The 21200-nt window shown below is 35.3% G+C and overlaps 1 long non-coding RNA gene across 1 annotated transcript; it reads right to left on the bottom strand.

Annotated features, from left to right (window-relative positions):
* Positions 1 to 415: 415 nt before the first annotated feature.
* Positions 416 to 14531, bottom strand: LOC136035820 (uncharacterized). Its single transcript, XR_010619516.1, has 2 exons — positions 14432 to 14531; positions 416 to 676 (listed from the first exon to the last, which is right to left on the bottom strand). It is a non-coding gene; the product is annotated as an uncharacterized LOC136035820 (long non-coding RNA).
* Positions 14532 to 21200: the final 6669 nt, after the last annotated feature.

Here is a 21200-nt window from a genome sequence, read left to right as displayed (position 1 = left end):
TCACTAACCGTATTTAAAAAAAATTGGAATAATTTCGTATTGCGACATGTGTCTTCTCTACAGCTAATCTTGTAGTTCTTTTGGGATTGGGCTTGTTTTGATTCGTTCTTATTTTGTTTTATTTTGAATTGGATTATTTTCTATAAGTATAGAAAATGTAGTCTAAAATAGAAAAGGTAGTGTGGTCTTCGTCATTATTCATATAGGATAATTTAATTTTCTAAATCTAGAGGGGGTATAGTTTTCATTTTTTAAAGGTTTGTGTATAATAATACAAAAAAAAATTCAATGAAAGCGCCCCGAACAACCTATTTTTGAAATCTAGAGGAACCAAAAATTTCAGGAGACACATGCCCCATTCCTCCCCCAATTAACGACACTGCAAAGAACTGGCATAGATTAAAAATGTGGTTAGTTGTTGATTCCCCTTTGGAACAAATTTTATTACTCGAAACCGACCAGGAAATATAAACATACAAATCAGTTAAACAAATGTTCAACTTTAAAGACAATCTCAGGAAAGGGCAACTTTATCTTTGTCATTTCACGCCTCCGTAAATCTTGACTCCTTTCTGTTTCAAATTTCTTTTTCCTTATCTAAGTTTCATCCATGCGTGGCAAATTATTTTTCATTTTCTTGAAGATGGATCCAACATGGTGGCCAGGAATAGGATACCTTAAAAAAGTGGCAAATATCCAAGCTCGTGCTTCAATTATCACGGTGGTCCGTTCTTTAGCTAATAGAAAGGATATAGAAAGTACTACACAGCTTGTAGGAACCTGGACATTTAGTCAACTAATAATCAACCAAACTAAATTTAGTCAACTAATATTTAATTTAGTCAACTAAACTAAATTTAGTCAACTAATAAATTTAAATTTTGTCAAAACTAAATTTAGTCAACTAATAATCAACCAAACTAAATTTAGTCAACTAATATTTAATTTAGTCAACTAAACTAAATTTAGTCAACTAATAAATTTAAATTTTGTCAAAACTAAATTTAGTCAACTAATAATCAACCAAACTAAATTTAGTCAACTAATATTTAATTTAGTCAACTAAACTAAATTTAGTCAACTAATAAATTTAAATTTAGTCAAAATTAAATTTTGTCAACTAATAATCAACCAGACTAAATTTAGTCAACTAATATTTAATTTAGTCAACTAAACTAAATTTAGTCAACTAATAAATTTAAATTTTGTCAAAACTAAATTTAGTCAACTAATAATCAACCAAACTAAATTTAGTCAACTAATATTTAATTTAGTCAACTAAACTAAATTTAGTCAACTAATAAATTTAAATTTAGTCAAAACTAAATTTAGTCAACTAATAATCAACCAATGTATCAAACATGGATATAAAAAATTAGAACACTTGATATTGAAAGAATAAATTTTGAGCATCGCTGAGTAATTTTATAGTTTCTCACTACTTCAGTTTATGTAAACTAATCAATCAATCAATCAATTTATTAATACTAAAAGAAAAACTATTACAAAGTAAAGCGGTTACTAGGCCCAAGAAGCTTAGCTTGTAATGGACCACAGAAAACAAGAATAAAACACTTTTATAAAAATATATACAAAAAAAAGAAAAATAAAGAAAAACACTAGAACAAGACAAGGACATTTAACAGATAGAAGATTTAGAAGGAGATTAAACATATAGCTGAAAATGGTTTTAAAAGAAGAGAAGAGACATACAAATTAGAATAGAATTAAAAAAGAGAGACAAAAATTATTGAACTGGAAAGACCCGACAGGAAACTGCCTTTCCAGAAAGACATTGAGGAAAAGGCGACTAAATTGTCATTTCTCTGATAGCAGATTTTGATAGTGGGTATCAAAATTTTGAACTCACGATTTTGAAAGAATTGAACTTTGAATATTGCTGAGTTATTTGATAGTTCTTCAATATTTCAGTATATGCATACTAAGTTGCTGTTTCTCCGGTATCAAATACGGTTAAAGAACCGTATTTTAGAGAATATTAAATAAAAAGCAAGTTTTCTCAGCTGAAAGTAAGAAGCAACATTAAGACATGAAACCAACAGAAATTACCTACGTATATGAGGAGGGGGTGCCCCCTACTAAACACCTCACTCTTCACGCTAAAGTTTTTCGGCGCTTAAAAAAAAATTACTTATTGTTCTAATTAAACGACCCTGGTGTTTTAGGAGTCGTGTTTAAAGAGTTGGGACAAAATTTAAACTTTAGCGTATAGAGTGAGGTGTTCAGAAGAAGATGACCCTCCTCGTATATGTAATAATTTATATTTATAAGTTTTATAGTTGCTCCTTACTTTCAGTTAAAAAAACTGTTTTTTTTTTTTTTCTGATCGTTTTTTACATAATGCCTGGATATTTGGCACCACACCCACGGAAAATCCCCCATCCCTACAGAAATATCTTCTGGACAATTCAATCCCAGCAAAATTTTACCCCTGACAATTAGATTTATAGGGGGTTTCTCCCCCTTTTTCTCCAAAATAGGACAAATTTTCTCATACTCGTAGCTTCTGATATATATAGCTAAACTTACTAAAACTTATATATTTAGAATCAGTATAATAAGTCAATTCTTTTTAAATACTATTGGTATCAAAATTCCGTTTTTTGGAGTTCCGGTTACTATTGAGTCGGGTCGCTCCTTGCTTACAATTCGTTACCACGAACTTTTTGATTTATATTTAATCTGAGGCCCTCAGAGATCGAACGGTTTTCACGAATGACTCTTAGATGTCTATTTACTCATAATTATTAAACAATTCAGCCTGTTTTAATTTTCTCAAAGACACATGAGATGAATATTGTTGTTTCAGAGAAGGAGGTGACCATATGAGTAAAAGGTGCAACTTCAAAATGAAGAAATGAATCCATGAAATTTTGACGGGATGTGAACATAAAGGCCCCTTCCTGCGTTCATGGCTTACCAATTAGCCCTAGGATTTAAAATCTAGACTTTAGTTATTTTGAATATTGATGTCCTCGGTATGGGCGTATCCATAGAAAATGGGATCAGGGTCTTAGCCCCCCACCCCACAGCCCTAAATTGTTGTCAAACTCGCAAAAATGTAACGAAAATGCCAATAAACAATTTTTAACGCATTTTTTATATTTTGATTTTAAGAAGAATAAAAAATACCCCGAAAACAAAAACCATGAATACGCCCCTTGGTCTTCAGCGTTTCTTGGGTAAGAAGACTCAAAATAAAATTTCAAGGTCATAATTCTGAAAATCTTCAAGAGGAGAGTTCCTAAGACAAACCTTGTTTTAGTAAAATTCCATCACTTTCCTAACTCTGCCCAGGCAAGCATATAAATATATTATTTTATTTAGGAGCCGAAATGCATCCACAGTAAGATCAGAGATATCAGCCCAACAGCACCAATGTTACACACCTAGTCGAAATATGTTCCTCCAAATAAGAGGAGCTCAGCGGGCAAATTCACATCCTCCCGTTCCACATTGATCTGGAACACTTCTTTTGTATGATTTGAAATTTTCGTATGAATGAAAACTCGTATGAAATTTGTGTATGAATGAAAATTCGTGTGAAATTTGTGTATGAATAAAAATTTCGGCCTAAAAAAGCCCTCTAAAGGTTTTATGCATCTTATCTTTATAAAGAGATCTTCCAACCTTGCCTTTATAGTTAGTACAAAACTATGCATTACTGTTCACAAGTGAAAGAAGTCTTTACTTGGTGACTAAGGGTACGAGGTCACGACAATGCAATTTGAAAAAATGAGACTTACAAATACAAGTCCATAATAGCCACTCGTTTTCTATGAACTGCATTCAATATTAAAGACAAATAGGCCAACGTGCAGTAGTATGATCTCTGTCACTACTGAGAGGCTGCACAAGCAGCTCTGATACAGTTTTGAGCCAATTGATGGTCTCAAGCAGGCACGTACGCAGGAATTTTTTTCGGGGGGGGCCAAAACCTTCGAAACAGCACATATAAAGTAGCACCTTTTTAATTTAGCAATGCAAAAAGCACGTATATCGGAAAATACAGACTAACTTTAATCTGTAGTATTGTAGCGGGTGGGGGAAGAAGACTGAAGCCTCAAAAGTACGTTTTAGGCTCATGTTATGTTCATAGCGATTTAGAACCAGTGATTAATCTATTATATCCCAATGAAAGGGAAATGTTACGGTTAACAGTGCAATATGGGTGCTGTGGGGGTAGTTCTTCTATTGCAAAAACGTAGATTTTAATGAAAAATGATAGTTTCCAAAATTGATCCATTAAAAGCTGTACTTTATCCTGAAAAGGGGGGATAAACGCCCTAATATCAAGAATAATTCTATTTTGCTGTGGAAAGCAAACTCTCCTTACAAAAAAAAAAAAAATAACAGTAGAATTGCTAATTACTTCAAAGAGGGTAAAAAGTTGACAGAAAACGGGTTAGTAATTGGGCAGTGACTTTACCGGATAATTGCGTGCTGTAAAATCCCCCCAAAAAGGCTTCACACATGTATCTAGATTCTTAATAAATGTCCTACTTTTGCCAGAAATCTCAAGAAACCATGGGGAAAATAACATTTCACGAAATTTCTGGGGGGGGGTCCGAAGGCTCCCCCCTGCGTACGTGCCAGGTCTCAAGGTTCTCGCTTGACAGATGATATTTGGCCTCATATGGCTTTTATATCAAAAGTATCGTTTTACGCCATTAAATGTTGGAAATTGGCATGTTGCTGTGGTACAGTTTCCATTTTACTTAAAGAAGACATTGGAACACGGAATTTTCAATGGTCTGGACTTTCTACGAAAATGTTACAACCATGGTTAGATATAATCAACCATCATGTACTCAAACACAAGGTTCAATCAGAAAAAAAGGAAGACGAATCCAAAACAATCGCAGGTAAAAGACATTGATCCTTCGTGAAAAAAAAACAAAATCTTTTGGTAGATTTCTCCGATTCAAGGCTTTCATACATGACGATCTAAATGGTGGATTCTCATCAAGATACGCCCTCCCATTCGGGGTCTGAAAGCCCCATCCTGCCTGCATACCTGATGAACCTCTAGGTTATTTCACACTTAATTGCTTACTGATATACTATCGGCCTAACCATTGGCTTGCCTAATCATCAATTTCTCACTATTCGATCTGTCCAACTGAAGACCGTCCATTGTTGCTCTAAATGCTGATCTAATGGCTTATATAGGAGTTGATAATCTAAGACATGGAGAAATCGAATTCCAATTTATGTATATCAGTAACACGACAATGTCACCTATGCGATAGTAACAGCAGGGTAACCACTTCTGCCCAATACCAATTACCCCATCACAAAAGACACACCAACAGTCATCAGTAGGGGGTCAAGCCACTAGGAACCACTGTCCCGGCTGGGGGTATCATAATGTTTTCTTTGGCATATTTTCTATGTCTATGTTGATATCGTCTGAAGATATATATCATTTAACTATTTTACGTAGGACTTTAGATGTGCATCTATGATGTATGAAACTGAAGAAAATGCAAAGTAGACATCTGTTTGTATGGCATTTATACTGCGACAACTGACAATGCCTCGGTCGAAAGGATAGATTTCAGTAAGATAAAAGATATAAACTTGATTTGCTAGTTAAAATCAATGATACGAGGTTTTGAGTGATAGTAAGGACTTTTAAAATTGTCACAAAGAGGCATAAAACAAATCTTTTGTTGACAATTTTAAAACTGAAGAAAACTTAAAGGAATCGTGAGAAAACTTGCTGAATATGCAAATGAGTCCCAAAGAATCATTTGTGACGCGTAATTTATTGATCTTTACGATCAAATTTATTATGCACCGAGAGATCATCTCTGTATAAAGGACAAAAAAAAAAGAAAAAAAGGCACATTGGATGTACAGCAATCATTGGTGTCACTCGTTAATTGTTAATTAAAGGGAAGATGCTCTCTTTTTCCCGCGGAAATTGAAAGTTATTCTTTAAGTTGTTACCCCCCCCCCCCAAGGGCTCATGTTCGATGAGTCCATTAAATCAAAAGTACTTTAGTTTATCCCTTTGGGGATGCAACCCATGCTGCTTTGCAACTACTCATCCCTTAATGCTGATACTGTTGAATTAAGGTCAAAAATAAGATTTCTCAAAATTAACAAACTGAAAATAACCATTTTTTCTGTATTTATCCCTGGCCCAAAACATAGGATCCTGGATACACTTAGACATTAAATACGAATGTATAAACATGTTCTAGTCGTTCAGTAACATCTATTTTGAGCAATGGCGTAATTTCATCAAAATCCTGGGGGGTTGAGGAATTTGAGATAATTTTTCCAAATCAAATGGAAATGACAATAAAAATGAGCCATACAGTACCATAAAGGCAAAGATATGCTAAAGAAAACTGACGCGTTTCTGCGGATGCTTGGATTATGCAGGCTTATCTTAGTTTTTATAAAATTTTTGCAGAAACTAAAATTTGGCTGTTGAGGGCAAACTGGGGTCTAGGGGAGGACATACTGAGGTCTGGTAGGGTCAGTTCGCCACCATTGCCTCATAGCAAATTACGCCCTTGATTTTGAGTATATAGTTAGATCTACTGCTTTGTTTCCCTAGAAAAAGTCGCCGTTTACACACAAGTCGTCGGTAAAACAGACCTTCGATAAAACACTGGAGAAGGCTGAAGTAATATCTTTGATGTCATAAACAAGCTCTTTGTGGAAAATATTTGTTATTAGGCAAACAATTCATAAATTTCCATGACTAATGAAGAACTATTTTGTAAATCTTGATTCAAGAGAAGTTTGGAATTATAGACTGTTGGATATACAAAACTGATCATGCTTAAAAATTACTATTTAATATTGAATATAAAATTATCATTATACTTTTTTAATACCAAAATGAACCTTGAACAAATTTTCAATGCCTGAACCCATTAGCAAACACACAGTACCAACAGTACACAGTACTTTAAGTAATGAGTGACTTGGTCCAATAGTAACCAAAACTACAAAAAACAGGAATTTTAATAACAACCGATAAATGAAAGGAATTTGTGTGTATGTTGACTCCAAATATATAAACTTCATTTCACTAAAATCCATTCCAAGTTTATTATCACCCATCAACAGTTACGAGAATGAGACAAATTTGCCTGATTTTCGAAAAGGAAGAAAACATACCAAAAAATAAGTTGATCTTAATTAAAATCACACCCTCAGCTACAGAATACCACAGAACTATACTGTAAAGGTTTCAAGCTCCTATCTAAAAAAATGTATATTTTGTTTGTGTGTGTGTGTGCGTCAGAAGACAGACACGAATGCGTATTTACATGCGTACAATGCGTATTACATGTACTTGTTTTGTTGTTGTTGTTTTTTTCCTGGGATGATGGTATCAAAGAAATGATCTCAGAAGGTTGGGAGAGGAATCATTTGAACCGGAATTTAAGGTTTCAGTGCCTATTTTACGTGTTCGAAAAATGGGAAGGTAATTACCCCCCCCCCCCTCCGCGAAGAGAAAATTTTCTGGAGAAATTTTCCAGGGAAAATTGTACAGAAGGATATTCCTGAATTCATGTGCGGAGTTCTTATTATTTGTTTAAGTTTTTCTTTGGCTATTTAAGCTTACATGTGGAATGTTCTGTGGTAATTTTCAGCGAGGACAGAATTGTCTGGGGGATTTCTGTGAAAAAAGATTTCGTGATGGGATTTTCCGCAGGAGGAACTTTACATTGTGTGGGAGAAGGCAATGGTGAAAATTTTTCTTGAAGGGATATTTTCGGCATGATTTGGAAAAGATCAAAAATTACATAACAAAAAAAAACAAGTTTTTTGCAAGTGGAAGTAAGGGGAATTCTTGGGAAAACTGTCTTGGGTAAATGTTCAACAAGGAGGGAATTGTCCGGGGGGAAATTTTACGCGGAAATAATCCGGGTTGGTTCAATTTTCTGTAGAACGATTTTTCAAGAAAGTTTTCCACGGAGAGGGGGAGAGAGATTTACAGGCAGGGTTTGAAAAAAAAGATTTTAAATTAAATAATAAGGGAAGGTTTTTCCAACTGAAAGTAAAGAGGACCATTAAAACCTAAAACTACCGGAGATTATTCCCTAATTGGGGGATGCCACCCACTCCTCCATCCCTCGTTCCTTATACTAGAGTTTTTGGTGCTTAGAAACCCTTCTTATCTTCTAATTCAACGGATGTTGTGTTTCAGCAGTTGCTCTTAAAGAATTTTGACAAAAATTTAAATTTTATCATAAATAGAGGAGAGTTGGGCAATTGAGGAGTTGTAAGTGGTGCTAGATATATTATTTAAACGAAATATAATTTCCACTTTAAAAGTTTTATTTAGCTCTCAATTTTCTGAATGAACTTGAACTTAGATGAAAAATTAGTGACGAAAATTGTAACTATTATTTCAAAATTAATTGCCTCAAATATCTTTGTTGAGATATAGTTAATTGCTTTTCGGGAAGCTTGATGGTCAATTGATAGACACAAATTAACAGATAAGCATTTTTAAACAAATAGAAATCAAAAAAAGAAGAAGAAAAACAGCATGAAACACAAATGCCATATTAATCACGGCGACCTAATAAAAGTGAATTCTAGAGAATAAAGCAAGAAAAGAGTATTTTCTTCCTTTCTTCATTGTCTCATCAGCTGTAATTGTATGCTGTCTGTCTGAAATTTTTGTGTCTGATGGAACTATTTTCTTTTATAAGCAGGCCTACTAGGCTGTTGTGCTCGACCAGAACAGGAAATAAAATTTAGATAAGATCAGAGAAAGGGGCATTTAAAAAGGAGGGGATACTTCATCAGCAAGTCATTTTGCAGGAACACTGAATGGACCCGTGGGGTCGACAAACGGCAGATGTTCGTCTTAATGGCGACAGTACTATTCCTAAGTTGTAAAGGATACAAGAAAAATACAAATAAATCCAAAATATCTGCAGAATTTACTGAATCTTACGGTTATAGGAGGTAAATACCTTTAAGAGAAATGACATGGAAAGAAAACTGCTATATCTATATAGATGGCATTAGCTTTTAATTAACTGCAGGCCGGATTTAGACCGGTCTCTGTGAATATATACAATTTGGTCGAAATGCAGAAGGAAAGAAGAAGAGAGTTTGTATATTCATTTGCATGAACTCTAACAAAATTCTAAGAATCAATAGATTGATTTAAAAGGAAAATAAGAGGCTTAATGCCGTTTAGGATTTAAAATGAGAGCACTGAGTCACGATGTCCTTCTAAATATCAAAATTCATTAAGATCCGATCACCCACTCGTAAGTTATAAATGCCTCATTTTTTTTAATTTTTCCTCTCCCTTTAGCCCCCCAGATGGTCGAATCTGGGAAAATGACTTTATCAAGTCAATTTGTGCAGGTCCCTGATACGCCTACCAATTTTCATCGTCCTAGCACGTCCAGAAGCACCAAACTCGCCAAATCACTGAACGCCTCCCCCCAACTCCCCCAAAGAGAGTGAATCCCGTACGCTTAAGTCAATCACGTATCAAGGACATTTGCTTATTCTATCCACCAAGCTTCATCCCGATTCCTCCACTCCAAGTGTTTTCCAAGATTTCCCCCTCCAACGTCAAAAGATCTGGTCGGGATTTGAAATAAAAGCTCTGAGACATTCCTTCTAAATATCAAATTTCATTAAGATTTTATCACCTATTCGTAAGATAAAAATACCCCAATTTTCACGTTTTCCAAGAATTCTGGTTTCCCCCTCCAACTCTCCCCAATGTCACAGGATCTGATCGGAATTTGAAATTAGAGCTTTAAAGTACAAGATTCTTCTAAATATCAAATTTCATCAAGATCTGGTCACCCTTTCGTAAGTTAAAAACACCTCATTTTTCCAAATTACCCCCCCCCCCAACTCCACTAAATAGAGCAGATCCGGTCCGGTTATGTCAGCCACGTATCTTAGATAGGTTTTTATTCTTCCCATCCAGTTTCATCCTGATCTCTCCGCTTTAAGTATTTTCTAAGATTTCCGGCCTCCCCTCCCAACTGCCCCCCCCCCCTATAACACTGGATCAGGTTTAGATTCAAAATAAGATATCTGAGTTACGAGGCCCTTCTAAATATGAAGTTTCATGAAGATCCTATCACTCCTTCGTAAGTTAAAAATACCTCATTTTTTCTAGTTTTTCAGAATGAACCCCCCCCCCCCAACTACCCCAAAGAGAGCAGATCCGTTCCTGTTATGTCAATCATGTATCTAGGACTCTTGCTTATTTTTCTCACCAAGTTTCATCCAGATCCCTCCACTCTAAGTGTTTTCCAAGATTTTAGGTTTCCCCTCCCAACTCCCCCCCCCAGTGTAACCAGATCCGGATGGGATTTAAAATAACAGCTCTGAGACACGATATCTTTCCAAACATCAAATTTCATTAAGATCTGATCAACCATTCGTAAGTTAAAAATACTTATTTTTTTCTATTTTTTCCGAATTAACGGGCCCCCCACTCCCCCTCCCCACAGATGGCCAAATCGGGAAAACGACTATTTCTAATTTAATTTGGTCTGGCCCCTGATACGCCCGCCAAATTTCATCGTCCTAGCTTACCTGGAAGTGCCTAAAGTAGCAAAACTGGGACTCGTTTCAGCCAATAATTTGGTCTCTGAGAACGTATGCCCCCTCTTTACGCTTCGTGTATCATTCTAAGCTCAAATTACTCAACAAGAATTTCTGGTGGTTTAAAAGGGATACTTCTTCTGTATCTCCTGTATCTCCAACCATTTACACCCGATGGATCACAATTTCCTTACTATTGCCTCCAAACTTCGTTATTGCCTCCAAACTTCGTTGTACTCTGTACCTCTCTCCCAAAAATTTTTCCTTATCAGTAACTAAATAAATATTTGCTGGGGGTAGTTGCCTTTGCTGAAATTAGACTTCTAACTCCAAAATATTGAAATAAATCGTACTGATTTTTATACTAAATTTTGTTTTATTAAGAATGTTGTTGTTGCTGTTGGTTTCGTGGGCATAAAACATGTTTGTAATTGCACTACATGTAAGACCCTATGATTCTTAGGATAATGGAACCTTAAAATTCGGCATTTGGAATGCTCTTTACCAACTTTACTTTAAAAATAATTTAACAGCCTTAAAAAAGGTTGGCTGAATTTAGCACCAGTCATAGACATGGTCACCTAGTATTTAATACAGGGCCTTAAAATATTTGTGTAATAGGTCATTTTACAAATTTCAAAATTGTGGCTGAACTTTGTGGATGTTGACAACTTCCCAAAAATTAACGAATAAAAATTTTCATATTTTTTAGAAAACGATATTCTATATGAAAACGTTTTGTCCCCTCCTGAAAAAGTTCCATTTTGAGTACCGGGACAAAAACAGTCATCGAAGAAAAAGAGCAAATATGTCAATATTTTACTATAACTGTTTTGACAATTAGAGATCTGACACTGTTTTCCTGATTACCATTCCGTCAAAAGTAATGTATACAATCATTTATAGATTCGGACTTCAAGGTTACTCACCTTGATTTTCTGGGGGTAATGTGTGTGCAGGGGATGGGGTATTGATCTTTCTGGAATTTAAATTTGTCAAGTCCGTGAAACAGACGAAGAAGAATATAAAAAGGAAGATACACTGTCTGTCATGATATTAAGGTGCGACGTGGTGGAAAATTAAGTATATTTATAGAACAAAACAGCTGAAAGTAAGGAGCAACATTAAAACTTAAAACGAACAGACATTATTCCGTGTACCAGAGGGAGTCATAGATGTAGCATGCCTAAGCACTGTTTTCCAAAAGAAGTTCGAGGCGGAGCAACCTTGTTGTTTATCAAAGGAAGCCAGGAATTCAGCGTAAGTATTGTTGGCCAAAATAAGTTAGAGACAGAGTATGGATACTGATTGATAAAAGGTGATCAGAGGCGTAGCATATACACTATCAAGCAAAGGCTTCCTCAATGATATTGAGTGAATGATATTGAGTGACTTGTGCCTGAATGGCACAAGTCACTTATATTTAGGTGAAGGTGGGAGAGAAACTGTACAGGATGCAAGCGGTACGGCCTTACTTTGACTAGTGTTGGCTAAATGTGTAATAAGTAAAGCATATGCACTGCTAGCCAAATGATTAAGGAAATGAGCCGATATTGTTGAAAATATCAAAGAAGGAGAGTCAAGGACGGAGCGTAAGCACCTTTGACCAGAAGAGGATAGAGATAGAGCATCCTTGCTGTTTCTAAAAGAGGGTCAGAGAAGCATTGCACATATTATTCATCAAAGGGGGTGGGTCGAAGACAAAGAATTTGAACCATGGATGAAAGTTTTCAAAGTATCGCGAGTCAAATGAGTGCAACATTGTTATCTTTGCAAAGTATGGAGTGATATAATTGGAGAGGCACGAGCCTCTAAGTATGACTTTGAGTGTTCAAATCTTTCAGACTAAAAAGCCTTGCGTGACTTTAGCTTTCACAAGACGAAACCTAACCGCAACTATGCTATTAAAAAATGACAAAAAAAAATGAATAGGGGAAGTTGAAGTAAGTCAAAGGACGTCACTTTATACTCTCCACTTATACAGACTGAACGCCCTTGTATGGCTCTGGTGTAACATATCCACCTTTCTAATAGAATCTACCTTTTAAGAACTAGTTTTATAAGGGCTGTTTGCGTGGTTTGGAGGTCCTCACGCCTGGGAATGCTGTAAACTTTTGAGTGTAAGTCATAGAGCGGGAAACATGCCACGTAATTTTAATGCAATGTGGATCAGTTTTATCTTGTAATCTATATGAGATTCTAGAAGCCTAAGTGAAACACGAGTTTATCGAATTTATGATGCTTTGTCTTGTGGAAATGAGAATCAGAAAAACTAGGTTTATAATACCAGAAGGTGGAACTTGGACGATTTAATATAGAAGAACATGTTTCTAAGAACCTTAGAAACCATTTATTTATGGATTTCTGAAGTGCTTAAAGTTAGTTCCTGTCTTGCTTTAAACCAGTCAAGTTCTTGTCTCGTGTTTGCTTTGTATAATAAATACGTAGTTTATAGAAAATACTCTTGCAGTATCTCCTTTTACGAGAACCATTAGCTCTGAAAGATTTGGCTTCACGCTTACCAGTACACGCATACCAACATTATATGTTTATCAATGTAAACCCAGACATAAAAAAAGAGTAGTGAAGGTTTACAATACACTTATATTTGTTAGTGCTCGTTGCATATTCTTTATATTTTATTACCCGTCTGATTAAGGTGGATTTGGAAAATTTTGATCAATTCAAGATGATAATGAAAATTATAAGAAAGGTAGAGAAAGAATGTGTCTCTAGAAGTGAAAATAAAATGATTTCACCTGGGCACAGACCTCAAACAATGCAAAAAATTCCCTAATAATTGACTTCTGCCTTCAGGTTTCACCTATGAATCTGAAAAGAGCATAATTCTGAAGTAAGTATTATAAACAAATAACATCTTTGACATTTTAAATTTTTTGGCTGACAAAAAACACCGTTAGTTACTTTCTAAACGCAAATAACTGATTTTTCTTTTCAGAACAAATAAGCCTTTACTCTTACTACTAATCCTACTATAAAGGGCTATTCATAGCACACTTTCACCACGATCAACCAACAACCATAAAAACTAAAAAAAAAAGATGAAAACGTTCTTTCACAATGGTACCTCAGCAAGAAAGAACTTGAGTCTAATATTGATTATTTTTGTCAGGAAACTTGTGAAGAGAGCTTATGAAGAGAATTTACAGAAAAATTTATTAAAAACAAACTCCCCGTGGCCAGGCACCATTTAGAATTTGTCTCTCTTGATATCATTTACTAAACATTTTTAAAAGGAGCTCCAATGTTTGTCTACAGCAAGAAACATAATAGGCCTGTAGTAAGGGCGTATCTAGGATTTTGTTCGGGGAGGGGGGTACACAAAATAATTTAAGCACCCCATAAAAATTTATTTATATGCTGTTATACTACGCTTTTACGAGTCAGGCAATTTTTTGTCAGGGGGGGGGTTCAAACCCTATAGCACTCCCCTTCATGGATACAGCCTTGGTCTACGGTACTGGTGACAGGATTATGGCTATGGTCGCGTCAATGCTCCTTAAAAGAGAAAAATACACCAGATAAGTCTTGAAAAACATGTTCTATTTTTTATCCTCTTAGTCTGCCTAAGAATATTCCCTCTCACCACCTAAATAATCCTATCTGAATAACTACGAATAATAGCTGTTGATACACTGGCCTTAATATATGAAAAATTGATTAATAAAATTTGTCTATAGTTCAATCAGAAAACAATTTATCATCTTATATTCCAGATCCAAGCTTTGAAATATGAAATATTGAACAACAAAATTTGCCTAAAGTTCAATCAGAAAACACCTTAGTATATTATAGCCTGTTTTTCATACAAAAACAAACTTACACAATCAGCATAGATTTCGAGATTGGACAAAAATAATACACTTGAACTTCTTAAGATCATAATAAGTTACAGATGTAAGCTAAACGTAAGTGAATTGTTGATATTACATAGGAAGACCTAACGGAATCATCAGATAAAAATCTTCGAACAGGTAAAAAGTCCGCTCCGGAAGCAATAATGTCAAAACCACAGAGGTAAAGCCTAATGAAACCTACAAGCAATCTTGGAGACATCCAAGCTACTAATACCAGGAAAAGGTCGACAAATGACAATTTTCAATGGAAAGAACGCCCAGTTTGTCGCGACTTTGTAGTTACTACATCTGTCCCAAGAGATGTGTTTTCGAAGACACGGTGCTTTTACTGAGAAAAGAGGTGACCGCTTTCAAAGAATTGTCGCGACATAAAAATCCTTACAAAGTGATTTTGTCTGACCTTTTACAAAGTTAATTTCAGTAGCTACACCCTTGACCAGTAAAATGATGTACTTTCGGGGCTTGTGATAAAATAAGATATGTCTTGTACTGAGATAGACATCTAACCCTTGAAAATTATAAAATTAGCCAAAAAATACTAGTACTCAAATATCAGTTCACAAAAAACGAAAATTCAACTACTTTGCTAAACTTTACTAAAATTCAAAACTTTGCTATTTCAATTTGCTACTTCACACAACTTTGTTCCAAAGTTTTGAATTAAATTACTAATCAAAGAAGGAAATTGTGGAAAATAAACCTACAATCTTCCCTTTTTTAGGCTGTTCAGACCCAGAGTCAACCATACTCCATTTCTCAATCAAATTCTTTTTAGCTGCAGTAACTGTTGAAAACTAAGATGACACTAGAATTTTTTTTTGGCCTCTAGAGCCAGAAGAGACCACTCCTATTAGTAGCAACCCTCGACCAGACTATAGTTTAGATAGCAAAATGGCTCTGCACTAGATTTTGAGCATTGGAAAGTTTTCTTGGCTTATATCTCTTTTGGGGGCATTTTTATAGCTGACAATCTTAGTCTTGCTAAGCTACTATATTGTTGTTTGCCCCTATCCGCAATGCCGCACTATTTTTTTCACAAAGGGCTATTCTAAGGTGACTTAAGATGTTTTTGTTGGAAAAAAAAACATCGTTTGTATTTTATTGTAAGCGTGATCGATTATAATTATGCGTATGAGCAAACTGCCGCTGAAATTATGCACCCTGACTGGGTTGGTGAGTTTCAATTTAAATAAAGAGACTTAAAATCATTTTCTAAAGATTGTTTCAAATTATTGTTTTGTTCTGCAGGACCCTTTCTCACAGTCTGAAAAGTTTGACCCTTTCTCACAAGTCCACTTTTTAAAACAATAAAACAAACTTTAGCGGAAAGAGTGGGGCGTTTAGGAGGGAACAGCCCCTTTCATATACGGAGTAATTTCTGTTCGTTTTAAATTTTAATGTTGCTCCTTACTTTCAGTTGAAAAAATTTGGTTTTTTATTGAATTTCTTAACGCTTTTGAATCAATACATGATTTATTTTGGCTCTCCGCAAATGAATAATTAAAACGAAATTTGCATATTAATTTTTTTGTGGCTAAATGGCTTTCTCATAGTTTTGGTCGGACGATTTTGAGAAAAGGGGGTAAGGTAGGAGGCCTATTTGCCCTTTAATTTTTCGGTTACTTAAAAAGGTAACTAGAACTTTCAATTTTTTTTACGAACGTTTTTATTAGTAATAAATATACTTAACTTACGAATAAACTTACGTAACGAGCTTCTATTTTCGTATATTTTTATTACGTATATGAGAGGGTTCACCCCCTCGTCAATACCTCGCTCTTTACGCTAAAGCTTAAATTTTATCTCAATTCTTTAAGAATTACCCCTGAAACACAAAGGCCGTAGAATAAACAGTTGAAATTACAAAAAAAAATAGCGTAAAGAACGAGGTATTTAGGAGGAAATGAACCTCCTCATATGTGTAATAATTTCTGTTCGTTTTAAGTTTTAATGCTGCTCCTTGCATCCAGTTGAAAAAACTTTATCATATTTCTTTTTTCATTGTTTTTTTTGAAGAATGCAAGAAAATCCTGCACCCCCTTCGTGGAATGTCTCTTTCCCCTGTGATAAATTCTCCATGGAAAGATCATCCCACTTAACCCCCTCCCCTCGACCCTCCTCCCACCAACCAGAAAAAATCCCCCTGAAAATACACTTCCCAATAACCATTTCAATATGTAAATAATGGTCATAGTTTTTGACTGGCAGCTCCCAAGGGGACTGTGGCGGAGTAAGTCATACCTAAAGACATAGTTATGAGTTTTTTCAACTATGCTTAAAAATGGCCATCTCAAAACTTTCATCCGATGACTTTGGGGAAAAAATGAGCGCGAGAGGAGGCCTAGGTGCCCTCCAATTTTTTTTGGTCCCTTAAAAACGGCACTAGAAATTTTAATTTCCGTTAAATTGGGACCTTTCGCGACATTCTAGGACCACTGGATCGATACGATCATCCCTGGGGAACAAAAAAAAAAACAAAATAAAACAAATAAACACGTACCCGTGATCGGTCTTCTGACAAAAAAAATACCAAATTCCACATTTTTTGTAAATAAGCGCTTGAAACTACTACAGTAGGGTTTCTGATACGCTGAATGTGATGGTTTGAATATCGTTAAGATACTATGACGTTTAAGGGGTGTTTCCCCCTATTTTCGAAAGAAAGGTTGGAGTTTTGGTTTTTGGAGTTTTGGTTACTATTGACCGGGTCGCTCCCTACTACAGTTCGTTACCACGAATTGTTTGATATCAGGGCGAAGAACATGGTCCACCCTCCACATGTATCACAGTCATTTCAAAATGTAACCAATTGACCTCGCTTTTCTGGACCACTGAGCTTACATACTGTGAAATGCATGCGTATGGATAGCGGGCATTACAAACTGTGCCGTCCGTCCTAAATCCGGACCAACGGTCCTGCGGAATTCCGCTATTTTGGTAAATAAATATACTTTTCTTACTTTTCTCTACAAAATTTTTATAATCTTAATTGCTCGTTTCAAAGCTATTGTTTATATCTACTTGTTTTTTGTAAAGTAGTCTTGATAACATCAGCAGAATGTGCCATAAGCACGAAAATAAGCACCATAAGCACCAAAATGCACCAAATAAGGCGTTTTTGGTGCATTCCCGGAGAAAGGCTGGGATAAATAGAAAGGGTTTCCATGGCCGAAAGCCCTTAATAGGAAATTTAAAACTCCCCCTCTTATATTTTTCATCTCAGTACCCCTAGTAAGTGAACACTAAAAGACACGATTTGAAAAAAAGCTACTTAATGAAAAAAAAAATTAATTTTGATTTGGAGCAAACAACTCTTATTTATGTTTATCCTTACAGTAAAGTTTACAAAACCAAATTTTCGGAAAAATACCTTGAAATCTGATGTATCTCTCTTTTTTTCACCCCCTGGGGTGCACTGAGACATCATATAAACCTTTTTAACTCATTTTAAAGCTAATGCTTACATCAATATGCTTAGTAAAATTTATTTTTGACAACACCATCGCAAGATAGCATACGGCTCCAAAAATGGGACTTTTTGTGTCACTTCCAGAGTAGATAGGACGAACAATGTATCATTAAAATCTCCTTGGCTAAAAATTCTCAACTGGACACTTAATGTTCCCCTTGAGTACTCCTCCTCTCAGGCGCCTTAGTACGTAGAAATTAAAAACAAGTTTTGAAAAAAAAACTTCACAGTGAAAAAAATGTTTCCCTCAAATTCAACGCTAAGTCAGGAAAAATGATAAATCCTATTTATATTTATCCGAACAGTAAAAGTAAATTACGGAGACGCAGTAACTCGTTTATTGTTTATATACATAAAAACTAAATGAAAGTTAATTTCAAAAATTGAAGTTTTCTGATGGAAATTAAAACCGAAGTTGAAACTTAAAGTGAATAAAAACTATTTATTCGCAATTCACGTAACATGTATCTGTTAAACTGGTGCAAAAAATCTAGCTTATGATATTTCCCCAAGTTTGTAAAATATTCTGAAAAACTAGTGCAGTACTGAAAACTGACCTTGCTTGATTTTTATTTTAGAATTAAAATTGTGAACAAAATTTTGTGGATTTCCTGACCAGTGAAAGAGTATTCGGAGCCTTATGAATTAGTATTTTATTTTTGCGAGATACCTAAGGAGTTCTATGCTCATCCTGTTTTCTTGCGTCGAATTTGTATTTCCAGTAAAGTGCTAGTTTTCAAGAATTATATGAATATAAGGAAATACCACAACTCAGTTTACCAATTTTGCAGAAAAATATTCTGTAAAATTGGTTGCAGACTAATTTTTGGTGCTTACTTCACATGAATATTTTTTCTTCGATTTAAGTTTCATCTTCGCTCTTTACTTTAATCCGAATCAATTTTTAAACTAAAAGGCGTAGAAAGTTGAATAAAATCAGTGAAATTCTGAACGGCTTGATTCATTAGGAAAAATACGTATTAAACGAATGAAATTCGTATACGGAGTTCAATATAGGGTATTGGTCATACAGAGGCTAATATAGTAAAAGGGCCAAGGAATAAAAGTGTTGCTAATTCATAAACATTAAGAGGCAGGGGCAAAAAAATAATTTTTCAAAATCTAGGAAGGGGACAATTTTGTTGCTAATCAATGAAAGTATCCAAAAAAGTTATTTTTCAATGAAAATACAAAAAAACATTTTTTTAAGATATGGGAGGGGGATCGAGGGCAGATTTAGAGCAAAATCTTGGGAGGCCCAGTGTGACGCACCAATAATTGACCAAATTGACTAGTTTATTTAAAAAAGAGTAAAAACTGAAAAAAATATCGAAGTTGGAAAAATCTCGGGGGTGGGGGTACGGTGTCCCCCTGATCCCCCTGGATCCATCACAGGAGGGGTATTGGAGTGTCAATTTTTTCCTGCCCTATCCCCTTATTGACCCCACTGAAGGTACATATATGCTATAGCGCCTATGTTAAGTTTTTCATCCTTTGACGCGCTGTAAGACAAGTAACAGAATAGATGCCAATTATATAATTTTGACTATATATTTGCACATTAGGGGCGGAGGTCATGGTAAAGTATTTGGTCAGTGTGAAGTTAGAAAACAATTCTTACTTCATAATATTTAGAATAATCGTATCTAACACATTTTGCATGCAGACACGCTATATTTTAGACCTCCCCCAACCCTAATTTGAAAATACATGGCTCATTATATTTTCATCATGTTTTGTGATATCAAACAGTTCGTGGGAACAAACTGAAAGTAAGGAGAAACCCGGCTCAATCGTGACCGAAACTCTAAGAAACGGAACAAGTTTCATTAAGTTCCAGCAAATCTTACCCATCAAAATTTGCGAACCACAGAAAATATGCCTTATTTTCGAAAAAGGGGGGAAACACCTCCCTAAAAGTCATAGAATGTTAATGAAAATCACACCATCAGATTCAGCGTATCTGTGAACTCTACTGGAGAGGTTTCAAGCTCTTATCTTCAAAAATGTGAAAATTTGTATTTTTTGCCAGAAGAAAGATTACGAATGCGTTTTTTTTTCCAGGGGTGATCGTATCGACCCAGTGGTCCTAAAATATCGTGAGAGGGCTCATTCGAACTGAAATTGGAAGTTCTACTGCTCTTTTCAAGTGACAAAAAAAAACTGGAGGGCAACTAGACGCCCTCCCACGCTCATTTTTTCCCAAAGTCACTCGATCAAAATTTTGAGATAGCCATTTTGTTCAGCAAAGTCGAAAAATCTAATAACTATGTCTTTGAGGATGACTTAATCCCCAGCAGTGCCCAGGAGAAGGGCGGAAAGTTATGTACTTTGCCCATTGTTTACACGTAGTATTGGTTATTCGGAAGTATACAGACGTTTTCGGGGGGATTTCTTCTGGTGGGAGGAGGGGGTAATGTGGAAGGATCGTGGGAAGTTTTCATGGGGAAGAGAAATTACTATGAAGGGAGCTCTGGATTTCCAAGTATTATTTAAACATCGATGAGATATTGAATTAAAAAACAAGTTTTTTCAGTTGAAAGTAAGGAGCAACGTTAAAACTTAAAACGGACAGAAATTATTACGTATATGAGGGGGTTCGCCCTCTCGTCAGTACCTCGCTCCTTACGCTAAAGTTTTTTCCAGTACTTTCAAGAGAGCTATGTATTCTAATTAAACGGTCTTTGTGATTCAGGTGTCATTCTTAAATAATTGGGACAAAATTCAAACTTTAGCGTAAAGAGCGAGGTATTGACTAGGGGGCGAATCCTCTAATATACGTAACAGTTTCTGTTCATGTTAAGTTTCAATGTTGCTCCTTACTTTCAGTTGAAAAACTTGTCTTTTTATTTACTTTCATTAGCATTAGTCAGAGAAACAGGTTTTATTTAGATGAAGAGCTTAACATAGGCGCTATTACAGATAAGTACCCCACTAAAGAATAAAGATTCATTTTATGTCACTATAGATATTTGCCTGGTTTAATCGGGGGAACAAATGTTATAATGTTTAGTCATTCAGAGGTGAACACAAGATCTAGCCATTCAATATAAGTTTCCTTCAAAGATTTCCCGTTCATGTATGCTTTTCCATTGTGTGAAAGAAACGTGAACGTTGGTGTTCCATTCAAAGCTCATCAAACATATTTTAGATCGACAATGACATTTCCCATAATCTCTTATGCAAAGTTAGTCTTTTCACTAGAACCGCCAACACGCGTCCGATGTGATGCATCCCCTGCCTAGAACGCTATGGATATTAATCTG

Source organism: Artemia franciscana, chromosome 14 (assembly GCF_032884065.1).
Source record: "Artemia franciscana chromosome 14, ASM3288406v1, whole genome shotgun sequence".
Lineage (NCBI taxonomy): Eukaryota > Metazoa > Arthropoda > Branchiopoda > Anostraca > Artemiidae > Artemia > Artemia franciscana.
Note: the sequence above shows the minus strand (reverse complement) of the source record. Positions and strands in the feature narration are given on the sequence as shown.